We start from the raw sequence: 14,509 nt of genomic DNA on the forward strand, positions 1-14,509 counted from the left end.
TAATCCAGCTCTTACTATGAGTTTGGACTCTTGGAAAGATTAAAACAAATAGGACATTTGAAAGATGATTGCTTGGGTGGGTTTGTACCACAAACCTATGGTTAAAATGATTTTACAACCTAAAGTGTAAGAATACTGCCATCGCGTGGTCGACTGAGTGAACTGCTATTTGTTCTTTTATCTGTATATGAATAGAATAGAATAGAAAACGTTTATTCATCCCCAGAGGGGAAACACTTTTACAACAGCAGCAGCAGGACAATGAAAATAAAGTGCATGGAAAAAAAAGAAATAGTAAAAGAGATAATAAAATAAAATAAAAATAAAACGATCTTAAAAATATACAAATTATTTACAGTAAAAGAAAATTAGCACTATTAACAGAATAATATAAAGTAAAATAAAAAATAAAAAATAAAAATAAAATAAAATAAATAAAAAAATAAAATAAAATAAAATAAAATAAAATAAAATAAAATAAAATAAAATAAAATAAAATAAAATAAAATAAAATAAAATATAAACACACGAGAAGAAAAACACACTATGGATTAGCATCAGGATATTTAAAGTAGAGAGTTAAATATCCTGACACCAGTTGGGATGAAGGACCTTCTATAACGCTCCGTCCTACACTGGGGGTGCCTGAGCCACTGAAGGAGCTGGCCAGCTCCTCCACGGTCAGGTGCAGTGGGTGGAGAGTGTTGTCCCTGATGGAGGATAGTCTGGAGAGTGTCCTCCTCTCTCCCACCTCCTGCACCGAGTCCAGCGAGCGGCCCAGGACAGAGCCGGCCCTCGTGACCAGCCTGTTCAGTCTCTTCCTGTCCCGGTCCGTGCTGCCTGCTCCCCAGCAGACCACAGCGTAGTGGATAGCAGAGGCTACCACGGAGTCATAGAAGGTCCTTAATAATGGTCTGCACACTCCGAAGGACCTCAGTCTCCCCAGAAGGTGGAGGCGACTTCGGCCCTTCTTGTACACGACGTTGATATGTGTGGACCAGTTCAGTTTATTGTTGAGGTGAACACCCAGGTATTTGAAGCTGTCCACCAGCTCAATGTCCGAGCCCTGGATGCTCACCGGTTGATCTGGTGGGGACTTTTTCCTGAAGTCAATATGATCTTAATATCTTTATAGTAGGCAATACACACGCAATGATGGCTAACATTTTTGTTACTAAACTGACTTACGTAAAAACATGTTATCTCATGTCAACCACAATCGCTAGCAAGCTTACTGCTAGCCACTTACTGCTAGCCACTTAATGTTCAATTAATGCTAAACCTAAGATTACATAGGCCATTTGTTGTCACTCTATTCTTGTTCCATACGTTTACTAGTTTATTTTGCGTAGTTTATCGCAGCTAATGGTGAGAAGTAAAAACAAGCATCACACCAAATTACAAGTTGACAAAAACAAATTGTTATGAAGTACTTGAGCTAGCAACTAACACGGAAGTGGGTGGTATCGAGATTTTCCTGAAGTTGTATTTCATTTGTTCCTTTGCGTAATCATAGCTGTATTTATTTGTAACTAACAAAATGTATGACATAATAAAACTTATGTGTTAAGTGTGAAAGAAAGAAGCACAACTGAGTCTGACTCAAGTGCTTTCTTAAATCTGGTGACAGGCAGATTAAAACAACAACAAACTTTTATATAGTAGCAGTGAGTGGTTTAGATTTATTTAAGCAATAATGTAGCTCAAAGATACTTTAAGTTTTTTTGTTGTATTGTTTTGTAATTGTATTGTGTTTTTTTTTTTACTTAGGTATGAAACATCTCTTTGGACAATAACACATCATAATTTTAGTACGTCATATAATATAAATATACTGCATTTCCTTTACTCGGGACAATTGTATTTGTTACATTTTTTATGTATTATTTAATTTATTGTATTGTCTAATTGAGTGCAATTATGTTTTGAAGTATGTTGAACTAGTACTACCAAACTGTTTTTATTAACATTTCGTACCACTCTACTGGATTCCTCTGAAGAGACGCACAGCAAAGAGCTTTGTGAAAAGGTGTGGAAGAGAAGAGAAAACGAATGAAATCAGATTTTTTATATAAGATTTGAACATCACGGATTTTACATAAATGACCAGAATTACAAGTATAAACCTTTAATCTATAATTTTATTAAAACAAAAATAAAAATAAATAAATGTTTCAAACGATCAATATAATTGTATTTTGAAATTAGAATTATTGTTTTTTTCCCCAACAAAAGATGTGCCCCGTGTGAGGCTCGAACTCACGACCTTCAGATTATGAGACTGACGCGCTGCCTACTGCGCCAACGAGGCCTGTAAGCCATTTGCTTGAAAGGAGGTATTATATATCTGCTCCGCCCACTATCCTTCGTTGAGCAAGAGCCATCTTGTAAACATTTAAATGGTCTTCATCATCGCGAGGGCGTCGTGCTTATCTTCAAAAGAAAAAAAGTCGAAGGGTGAACATCTTCGGTGAACAATGGAGGTATATTATGGCCTTGTTTTAGACTTGCATGACTGACCAAACGTTTTAATTGAAAATGAACGTACATTACTCTCTTTAATGATAGTGTTAAAAAGTTTAAAAAAAGTTAATAATTATATTCTATTTCGTATAAAATATTGTTGTACCCTATGTAGGTAAGTAAGTCATCTTTATTTGTACAGCGCCTTTCACAAATCGTGTGTTTTCTGCACACAAATAGGATTTCTAATTTCAGTACAGACAACATAACATTAGTAGTCATGTAAGTAAATAAGTAAGTCATTTTTAAATTGACTTTCTAGACCAGGGTCAAAAAGCACTTATGGTAAAGAAACAAGTCATTTACATTGAAATTGAAAAAAAAAAACAGTTTATTTGATGTGTCTGATCATTTCCGTGTGAGCCATAATATTATTTAACTTCTATATTTCCTAACTTACGTTGCTATTTATTTTATGTCTAGACACACACAAACATTTTAAGACTGGGTGTGATTCCAAATAAGGAGCGCTGAGGTATTTCTTTGCCCATTTTGCAAATATAAAGGTGAAAGTCATATGGTTGACAACCATATGCAGTGAGGCACAAAGGTAAAACATGTGTTTGTTGATGTGACATTTTCTTAATAGTATTATGTGTAACACAACACTTAAAATGGCTATTTCACTGTTCTCTGTCTTTTAGAGCTCACCATTATTAAATGTGGCTTGGAGTGTAGGAACACCTCACATTTCCATTGTCGCTACTAACAGTTTGTGAAGCACCTGAGTCTATATCACACCAGAGTCACCTTTTGAATTAACAAACTATGTTTCTCCTGTCTTCACACCTGTACCGAAATCTTGTCTATTTTAAAATATAACACTGCATTGCATTATGGTAAGCTTTTTATGTGATAACCGCAAATTTTTTTTTTTAAACAAAGCTATTGGTGAACTAAATTACGTACTTATATAAATTTACCACAAGATGGTGTCAAAAACAACGTTGTTTAATCCGATTTATTTTGTTAAAATAATGTAAAACATTTTTTACAAATTTTTTTCTGTCTGATTGGTGACAAACGAATGACATTTAATTTTAAAATACCTTAGAAAACGTTTTTCCTCTACCTTCTTGTCTGTTAAGCGCAGTGTTGTGGTCACGTGGTCAGGGCGCGTTACAAATCTCTAGGCTGGGCTCAACGAAGAAAAGTAGGCGGAGCTCAGCGTTGAGCTCCAGGCTGCAGCCAGGGGCGACAACAGCAAAGACGTTTAGTTTTAACATTGATTCAGTAGATACAGGAAAAGGAAATGGCAACAACTCAAAAGAAAATAAACAGAGGAAAACAAACGGCTCAATTCATAAAAAAAATGTACCGTCCCTGGGTGGGCTTGAACCACCAACCTTTCGGTTAACAGCCGAACGCGCTAACCAATTGCGCCACAGAGACGATGAGGCAGTAGTTTCTAAATAGCAGAACAAAAACTTAACTGATGGATCACTATCCATCTTGATGTCCGTGGAAAAAGTTCTTTAGACCGAACCAAGTTTTACTTCCCCCTGCATCTGGAGTTTTTACTCTGGTGGGGATCCACTGGTCCTCTTTGTTTGGCGACTTACCTTGCCGTCTAAAAGTCCACTCACAAATTCGGGTCTAGCCAGCACCAAAACAAAACTCCTAAATAGCGGCAGTGCTCTTATGATACATATATCACGGTAGTGCATGTGAAATGCCGATGTCGAAGTAAAAGACATGGAACTAAATCGCATAATTCTAGGAGAACCGACTTAGTAAGTAATTTTTATTTGTATAGCGCTTTTTCCAGACCAGGGTCACAAAGCGCTTAAACAATCAAAACAATATTCAATAAAGTATATATTTTAAAGATCAAGATAAAACTGATGACATAACAGGAGTTCCAGAAAATCAAGGAAAAGCCTGAACAAATAAAAACGTCTTAAGATGTTTCTTGAAAGGGTCAGTAAACTCCATCAAGTGCAAAGAGAGAAGATCGTTCCAAAGCTTAGGAGCAACAGCCTGAAAAGATTTCTCTCCTCTGGTCCTGAGCCGTGTGCGAGGAACCATAAGTAGATTCTGATCCACAGACCTCAGAGCCCGAGCTGGGGAGTAAGGCTGGATCAGATCAGTGATGTAAGGACGAGCCTTACCATGAATAGATCTGAAAGTAAGAACCAGAATTTTAAAGTTGATCCTGAAAGAAACTGGAAGCCAGTGAAGAGTTTTAAGGATCGGAGAAATGCGAGTTCTTCTACTAGAGCCGGTTAGAATTCTCGCTGCAGAGTTCTGAATCAACTGCAGGTGAGACAGATCCTTCTTGTTAAGACATGAAAACAAACTGTTACAATAGCCCAGACGAGAAGAAACAAACGCATGGATTACAAGCTCCAGATCATGTTGTGACAACATTTTCCTAAGTTTAGAGATTTTTCTCAGTTGAAGGAAACTTGAAGTTTCTGGTCAGTTTCCTGCAGTGTTGAACAAGAGACATGTCTTTATCAAATACAACACCCAGGTTTCTCAGGCTCAGTTTGACAGACTGACCTAAGTCACCCAAGTACTGACTCAACCCTGGAACCTTATCATCATGAGCAATCACCAGAGTTTCAGTTTTCGATTCCGATTCTCAGTTTGAGCCCTACCACTAACACTACCACTACACTACCACTTCGCCACCTGGTAGGCCCTTCACATCACCCTTCAGATTTGGGCACGGCCTACCCTACGTTACGTCATCAATCGTTGCCGCTGACTGACTATAACGTCAGCAGAAACGACTGACAGCTGAATAGACTGAGAACATGCCTTTAACAGCAACAGCAACACTGGCTTTGCTCCTGACTGTATATCTATGTTTTTCTTCAACAAGACGCCGACCTTTTCAAAGAAGAAGATATCATCGAGACATCCAAGCGCTTTTGGAAATTTTCACGGTATGTATTTGCTTGAAAATAAGTTTTGTTTAACAGATCACCACGCGCTAACAATACAAGCGATGTATATGTTTCTTCGTTGTTGTTTTCTTAAAGTATGCAAACGGTAGTGAACCAAAAAGTTTTGAGCTTATTGTAGCTGTGTTGATCGGTGTATGTTGAGGTTAATGCACTTTTTATGACCAAAATTGTAAGCGGAATGCTAAACGTGTTAGCAATGGTAAATACAAGCGAAAATATTTACGTGTTTCTTTGTTGTTGTTTTATAAAAATTATGCAAACAGTAGTGAACTAAAGTTTGGAGCTTGCTGTGATTGCGTTGATCGATGCATGTCTGGGTTTTTGCACTTTTTACGACCACAATTGTAAGCGGAATGCTAAACGTGCTATCAATGGTCAATACAAGCGATCTATTTACGTGTTTTTGTTGTCGTTTTATAAAAAAAAAATGCAAGTGGTAGAGAAATAAAGTTTGGAGCGTGTTGTTATGTAAATTAATGTGTATGCATTTTTTAAGACCCCATTTACACGCTAACAATGGTCAATATAAGCCCTCCATTTACCCATTTCTTTGTTTTGTTTTCTAAAAGAATGAAAACAGTAGTAAACCATGTTTAGAGCGTATTGTAGCTGTATTTATCAATCGTAAATAGGTTTACCATCCCGCTTACATAAACCTTAAGTTGTTTGAACATATTTTGAGTAGCTTTTACTCAAACTATTTTATTTGGATGCACATTTCTAATGGTGTGTAATTTTCCTCCTCAGACTAGTTCTCTCTCAGTGTACTGCAGAACCAACTTCAACTTGCCCATACTACGGTTATGGTTCAATGTGGAGGCTGAGCTACGGCATAATTTCCGCCTTACCAGACGGGCACTGACCAGTCTGCAGAGGCTTCTACGAAAAGAACAGTCACATGGCTGGGGAAAATATCTAGAGGTTCTCGTATACGACTACTGGCGGGCTCATGGACTGTCCTATAAAGTGGTGTGCAGGATCTTTGGTATTCCGAAAACGACCGTCCATTGGATCATCCACAGAGTGGCACAGGACATCTTGGGAAACTAAACCAAAATAATTTCCTTTCCACTACCGGAGGAGCTGCAATCAGTTGGTCAGGGTTTTGCTGAATTGTCCAGATGTCCTGCATTCAACAATGTGGTTGGAGCAATTGATTGTAGCCACATAGGGATCAAACCACCAGAGAAGCACCGATTGGACTACCTGAACTATAAAGGGTTTTATTCCCTGAACATGCAGGCAATTTGTGATTTGTGTTTCTGGACATTTTTGTTGGTTACCCTGGGTGTGTTCATGATGCTAGAATCTTGAAAAACAGCCCATTTTATAGGACGAGATGCTATCCCCCACCTGGCTACATCATTTTGGGTGATGGTGGGTATCCTTGTTTGGAGACCCCCATCCGTCTGCTTCCACCCTACAAGGAGCCGGTGAATGGGCCAGTCCAGCGATGATTCAACTGTCATCATGTCAGGGGCCGAAGAATTATAGAGAGGGCCTTTGGTATGATGAAGACAAGGTGGCGATCAACTCTGTTTAGGGCACTGGACATAGAAACTACATTTGCATGCAAGATAATTGCATCATGTGCCTTTTTGCACAACATCTGCCTGGACAATGGGGACACACTTGAGCCAGAGGTTGACATTGTAGATGTCCTCCCCGAACCTCAACCTGAAGACATTGCAAGCCAAGAAACATCTGGGACAGCTACCAGAGACAGACTGGCTGCCCAAATGTTTGACAATCTTCCTGAGTAAAATTGTCCCTTTTTGTGCAAAATTTCCTTGATTGTAAAATGTTGTGAGTTTTCAAGTGTTTCTCATTAAAATGTTTATATTTTAACATTTGTATTTGCATTAATTGTACTAATATATAAATATTAACATTTAATAGATTGTAAATATGTATTGAAGAATGACACAACTAGAAATTGTAAAACAAAATCTTCATTACAACGCACGCAAAATCAAAAAGTGCAAGGAACAACAACACACAATGCTTAAATTAAATATATAAAAAAACAACAACACCACACAGCACACAACACTCAAGACTACATCTTGTCCACTATTTTCTCAAGAAGGTCCCCAAATCTTATATTGTGGGCCTCTTGCTTCTCGTGCCTTCTTTCCTCCTTTGCCTCCTCCTGGAACCGCCGTTCCTCGCGCATGTTTGCTTCTTTGAGGAATTCCATTACAGGATTTATTTTCCTTTTTCTGGTGGACAAGGGTGTTCCTGGGCTTGTTGCTGGAAGACCGGTGCCGCCAGATGTGCTGGGACCTGGGGAGTGCGGGCAAGGTGTCCGAACTCCCGACGTGCTGGGACTTGGGGAGCATGGTGAAGTGTCCGAGCTACAGACGTGCTTGGACCCGGTTCGGGGATTCTGCAGCATCCTGTAGAACAGGGGTAGGGAACCTGGTCCAGAAAGAGCCGCAGTGGGTGCAGGTTTTCGTTCTAACCATTCAAGAGGACACATTTTATCCAATCAGGTGTCTTAGGAGTGTAATCAGTTGATTGTCAGTCTCGTGTTGCTTGTTCAGCTGAAACCTCATTGGTTAAACTGTACATGCTTGATCGGTTGGAACAAAAACCTGCACCCACTGCGGCTCTTTCTGGACCAGGTTCCCTACCCCTGCTGTAGAACATGGCAACACACAAATTATAATCCAGACATTCAAATAATGTGGAAATTATCAATAGTGTTGCTTTTATGAGTGAGCAGCATTACCGTGGGACAAACGACTGAGGCTATCAACCGACGGCCTGCCACCTAGCACTTTGTGCATCAAGTCAAAATACTGCCAGTTGGCAGCCGTCGTCTCGCCCCTGTCCGTTCCACTCCCCGTCTTTGGTGTCCGTAGTTCCTGCCGCACATGCAAAGAAATGGAGACACAGGGAGAAAGGACAAACACATTTTTTATTAATATAGAACTAATAATGATCATGAGTTTTGTTTTTATTGTATTTATAAGTAATCATGAATGAAACTACTACCTTATATTTTCTTTTTAGGTTATTTTTTTTTAAACCTGTTGGGCCGTGACACTTACAGATTCAACAGAATAAAAGAACATGATAATGAATTATTAAACTCATAACTCACATCCAATGTGCTTTAGAAGTGAACTTTGACTTCTTGAAGCCAATAAGGAAAATGATGAGCCTCCTCGTTTCCTCTGGCGTCCCTGTGTAATGTCGGGTATGTTTGAGTTTTTTAATATTTTTAATGGGCAAGTATAGAGTGTACAAAAAATACAAATACATACACAAATACACATAAATACTTGGCTTTAATTAAATACAAAAACAAATAGCATCTTCACTGATATCTCTTAAAAGTTTATTAGCATGGAATATCGTCGAAAATAATGCTTAAAAGTAGCGTCGAATTAAACATCGTTTTTATGTGTAAAAAACAACAATACTTTTCACATGAAATACACAAACAACTAACAATTTCACTGTTAAAAGTTAACAACTTTTAAAAGTTTATTAGCATGGAATAGCGTCAAAAATAATGCATACTCAAGAGTTTACGAACAAACAATAGCTAACGGTAGCATCTTCACCGTGTTTATATTTTATCAACATGGAATATCAGCAAAAACAATGCTTTCACATGAATTTTATGAAGAAACACTAGTTTTAAAGCAAGAATACTCACATTTATGTACTGTGTTGCTCGTCATTCTTCCGTCTCCGTCAGCACTCGGTTGGGAAGTGTGCCTCAGACATCACTACATCTTGTAGGGAGACCTGGCACTACCTTGAACACTATCCTTACGCCGAAAGTAGAATCGGGAATCCACTACACCTCGCGGGCACGCGCAAACGTAGTGTTAGGGCCGAGTGGTAGTGCTCAAACTGAGAATTGTAATCATGCCATAGAGCACCCTAAGAAGAAACCCAGGAAGTTAGCCCAGTGTGTCATTTCAAAACAAAGGTCCTTTGAAATCGATGCTTTGCGTGGTTAAATAAAAATAAAAAAAAGACATTTTGAAGAATTTCTTACACAAATGATTTGTGCTACCAATAAGTTGATGTTAGAGAAACCATCAGATGCAGATTACATTTTGTTAGTTGGATATTTCTAAGGAAATAATGGAAACAATAACAATTACTATATCACATATATTCAACATAAGTGCTATAGCGGAAATATATCTAAAACTTTTATGAGGTAAATTTAAAAGCTACATGATATTATTTTTCCGTGTCCATTTCGATTGCGTCTTTATCGCGAACCTGTATGGGTTTGTATATTAATGTTTGAAAAGAATAAAAGAAATTGATGGAAAAAAAGTTACATCATTATAATCTGTCAATAACTACACATTTAGTTTAAATATCATATAATGAAACTCCTAAAGGCTTAGTGAAAAATTCCACTGGAGTATCACTCATGAAGCATTTGGAGAGATTTTACTGTTGAAATTTTGAATAAATCATGATGTACAGTCATTTCATGTCAATGTAAAATTTTGTTATTGTCTTTTAATCTTAAACAATAGGAGACCACAGGGGAGGCCCAGAGAACACTTGAGAGACAAAAAAGTCTTGCTCTTCCTCTTGGAGCTGCTGTCCCTGTGATCCGACCCTGGATGAAGACGAAGATGTAAGAAAATTGTCGTCGTCAATGAAGAGCAATAATTTGCTTTGCGTTTTTTTTATAATGAAACTAACCTGTATCATTTGTTGGAGTAATCTTTTTTATTTTACTTTTACCAAAACTATTAATATACATTTGCTGATACAACTCTGCATCGGTTAGCACCTGGCACGTGCTAAGCACCTTTCTACAAAATCCTTACAACACATACCATACACGAACATGTTCTGTGCCTTTGTGAACCAAGGTCGGCCATGAAGCTACAAGAAACATCTAACATCATGAATCTGGGCTCACAAGTTCCGGCTTTCACTCTGTGAGGTCTGAGCTGAAATGGTTTCTTTCAAGTGTTCTGAAGACACAATAAACTTATTTATATATTTTTTTCTCCTGGCCTTTATTTCAACCGTTTAACGTCGTCCTGAATTGCTGCATCCTGGTTCTCTGGTGCTACCGAAGACATTCTGGACATGCAGACCAGGTTAACCTGGCTTGGCTTGACCGTGAACCCTAACAGATCCATGATGACCCTTAATTACTATCTTTGTGTGTTACTTGTGATTACACCTTGGGGATTTCAATATATTGACATTAAAAGTAATAAAAATGATGATCATAATAATAATTTAGCTTTTCTTGTTGAAGTTATTCATATATAATGTATGTATAATGTATTGTTATTATATAAAAAAAATAAAGATATATATCATCATCATTATAATCGTCAAGATCTTATAAACATAGTCTAAACTGAATGTCCATCCTGCTAGATTAAAATGTAATATATATATATATATATTAATAATTAAAGTGCGGTAGTTTGTTGATGTAACGTCATATCCACTTCATTGTGTAGCATGAAATTGACAAGACAACCTTTCCAATCACAATTAACACATTAAAACTGTATTTTCTTCCCATTAAAAAATGACTCATCCAAGCGAAAGGTAAGTTCAAAGGTAAGGTAAAATCAACTTTCTCCAGATACACTGTCCCTTTAGTATTCATCATTATAATATTGTAACTTAGTTTTTTACCTTTCTATCTTTACAGGCTCCCCCTGTCCTTTTGCTCAGATGGTACAGGCCATGCCATGTCTCGAGCAGGACCGAAGTAGTTGTAGTGAAACATCTTCTGATGCAAGCTAGGACACATCTTCAGTGATATATCGTGAGATCATTGGGCGTTTCGGGTCTCACGAACATCAGACACCCTTCCTCAGGCAACCCAGCTGAGGTTGATCAGGCCTCAGCTTGTGCCCTAGCAGCGCTTTACCACGGAGCCCTCTTTATCCAAAGCCACCTAGAGGCTTTCTCTGCCGCCTCTACGCTGTTATAGATGGCTCTCCTCCTCTTCTCCCCTGTAATGCCAAGTACAGTGTACGCTCTGCAGACTGCCATGCAAAGTCCCTGCACCCAACCTCCACAGGCATGGACCTTGCCTTCCAGCCCTGGCTGTGGCAGACGCTCACAAGGCTGTCGTATTTCGCCCTCTTGCGCTCAAAAGCTCCTTTCATGACAATTTCATGCCTGAGGGTGGTCTTAGCAACATGCTGGGGGAACTTGAGTTGGCTGCCCAGGTCCACTAACATCTGCCAGTCCTGTGCAGTGTTAAGGAGCTCTGTCGTTGCCCTTGCCGTTTTCTGCTTCTCCCCAGCTCTGATGAAGTTGATGTTGTTTCCTTCCTAGGTCTTGCCTTTCTGCAGGTGGTGATGGCGCTGCCGATGCTCTCTGCGATGGTCTTGAGCACCTAATCATGTCGCTATCGGTATTGGCCTTCCCCCAGAGCTTGTGTGCAGCAGCTCAGTATGTGCTCAAGAGTCCCCTTCTTTGGCAGAGCGGGCATGCTGGTGTTTCGGCCAAACCCCAGCAGTGCAGGTTGGATGGGCTGGGAAGGACATCGTAGACAGCCTGGACCATGAATTTGATGCCGTGAGGCTATGACCGCCAGAGGTCTGTCCATGTGATTCTTCTCTCCACAGCCTGCTCCAATCTGGTCCATGCACCTTGCCGTCTCATGCCTACTGCTCTGCTGGACCTCGTCTCCTCAACTGCTGCTCTCACCTCATTCTGGACCAGTTGCCTTCGCTCCTTCCCTCGGGCTTTGCCAAAACGAGGGGGTGCAGTGGTTCCCAGTCCAGCCCTTCCTCTGGCCACTGTCCCCACCAGAACTCCATGACGTAGCCGTGACTTTCCCTGCTCCACTGCAGCCTCTGCTTTCCACCTCCTGCCTGTTTTGACTGCTACCCCTACCCCGGCGACATGGGGTCTGCTTATTCACGGAGTTGGAGCACCTCATTTTGACAAGACTTTGAACTCCTTCTTGATGGACTTCAGCGGGAGTTTGCAGGTGTTCCCATAGAGGGCGATGCCACTCAAACTCCTTGGCAGCCCTAACCATCTCCTCAGGTAGCGGCTGACTCTTTCTAGATCTGCGATGGTGGTGATCGGAAACTCATAGAGGAGCAGTGGCCACAGTACCCTTGGCAGTATCTCGTGCTGGTAAATCCACACCTTGAATTTTCCTGGCAGGCCAGACTTGTCCACATCCTTGAGCCATCCATCCAACTCATTGCAGGTGCTCTTGATGGAAACTTCCAAGCTCTTTTTTGGCTTCTCAGAAATGTTGGGGATTGGTGTTCCTGCATTGGAGAACCTGAACTTGTCTGCCACTCTGCCCTTCTTTAGGACCAAGGATCTTGATTTCGTCGGCTTGAATGACATTCTGGCCCAACCCATCAGCTTTTCGAGCCCTAACAGGATCCATCTGCCTCCAGGCACTGACTCTGTGGTCACCGTCAGGTCATCCATGAAGTCACAGATTGGTGGCTGGCAGATCCCAGACTTCGGCACTGTGGTTCAGCAGATTTCACCAACATGTTCATCGCTAGTGCAAACAGGATCACTGAGATGGTGCAGCCTGTGATGATTCCCACATCTAGTCTGTGCCACTCAGATGTTGTTGATCCTGCCAGAACTCTCAAGTTGAAATCATATAGTATTATATATCGTGTACTTTTATTATTATTTTTGCAACTTTTTTCTTTTTTTACTTTGCTTGCATCACTATATTCATGTTCCAAAAACCTTAATATACGTATTACTATTTCGGTCCTGCGCAAGAGAGTGCATGGCCTGTACTATCTGGGCAAAAAAAAGTATTATAATACAATTATCATTATATTATAATACTATATGTATATATCATTATACATAATTACCACCTTACATAATCATAATCACCATACAATTCAGATTCTGCACCTTTACCAGCTTTGGAAAGGTAATTATGGAATAAAATGCTATTTTCAAGCACTTCAATGTTTTTTTTTGTCAACTGACCTACTCTTGTTATGTTTTTCTAGACAAGGAGAAGGTCTATTAGATATGACCAAATACTGAATTATCTGTTGGAATTTGCCGAACCTGGTACTTGTATAAAGAATTTCAAGGTTTGCAGTGATAAAGGAAATTGGGCAAATGTGTGTAAGAACCTTTACTTGAAACTAGAAACTTCAAACAGCTACTGAACATCTTTGTAAGATATGTATAAATATTAACTATTCTTTTATTTTTACATTATCTATAATAGTCAATGGTCACAAATGTTCTGTAGGACCTCCCTGCAATTGACAGCAGTTTCAAGGAAAATTAGGAATTTGAGGAGACTATCCATGATGACAATATAACAAATAGTACTACTGAGTTAAATCAAGTTAGTTAAATCAATCTCTCTCTCTTAAGCTTGCAGATGAGGCTGAGGCTATTGAAACGATAATATATTTTTGTCCTTTTTAACCCTACATAACTTTGTTCAAAAGTTTACTTTACTTATGTCATTTTGATATCAGTATAATGCTGTCACCACATGATCTGGAGCTTGTAATCCATGAGTGTGTCTTCTCGTTTGGACTATCTCAATAGTTTATTTTGGTGTCTAAACAAGGAGGAGCTGTCTCGCCTGCAGTTCATACAAAACTCTGCAGCCAGAATCCTGACCTGCTCTAGTAGAAGAAATCACATTTCTGCAATCCCTAAAACTCTGCATTAGTTTCTTTCAGGATAATTTTTAAATTCTGGTTCTAACTTTTAGATCTATTCATGATCACACCTTCCATCTGAGGTCTGTGCATCAGAATCTACTGATAGTTCGCTTCCGGACCAGAGGAGAGAAATCCTTCCAGGCTGTTGCTCCTAAGCTTTGGAACGATCTTCCTCTCCCTCTGCATTTGATGATCTACTGATTCCTTCAAGAAACATCTTAAAGCCCTTTTTATCGATTTTCTGAGACTCCTGTGTTTGTCTCTATGTTGTCTTGACTTTTCAAGTTTATATTTAAACGGTGTATTGTTTTTATTGTTAAAGTGCTTCGTGACCCTGGTCTAGATAGGTTCCTTATAAGTAATCTTTACTCACGTACTTACTAAGTTTTCCTTTCCGTGTTCTATTTTCTAGGA

General features: G+C 39.4%; 2 non-coding genes and 1 pseudogene across 2 annotated transcripts; all 3 read right to left on the reverse strand.

Moving 5' to 3' along the window:
• Positions 1-2,238: 2,238 nt before the first annotated feature.
• Positions 2,239-2,311, reverse strand: trnam-cau (transfer RNA methionine (anticodon CAU)). The gene has a single exon. It is a non-coding gene; the product is annotated as a tRNA-Met (tRNA).
• A 1,530-nt stretch (positions 2,312-3,841) lies between these two features.
• On the reverse strand, positions 3,842-3,915 carry trnan-guu (transfer RNA asparagine (anticodon GUU)). The gene has a single exon. It is a non-coding gene; the product is annotated as a tRNA-Asn (tRNA).
• Positions 3,916-11,294: 7,379 nt separating this feature from the next.
• On the reverse strand, positions 11,295-13,048 carry LOC148074051 (uncharacterized; annotated as a pseudogene).
• Between the last annotated feature and the right edge of the window lie 1,461 nt (positions 13,049-14,509).

The sequence above is a fragment of the Callionymus lyra genome, chromosome 8 (genome assembly GCF_982586985.1).
Source record: "Callionymus lyra chromosome 8, fCalLyr1.hap1.1, whole genome shotgun sequence".
NCBI classification, from domain to species: Eukaryota; Metazoa; Chordata; class Actinopteri; order Syngnathiformes; family Callionymidae; genus Callionymus; species Callionymus lyra.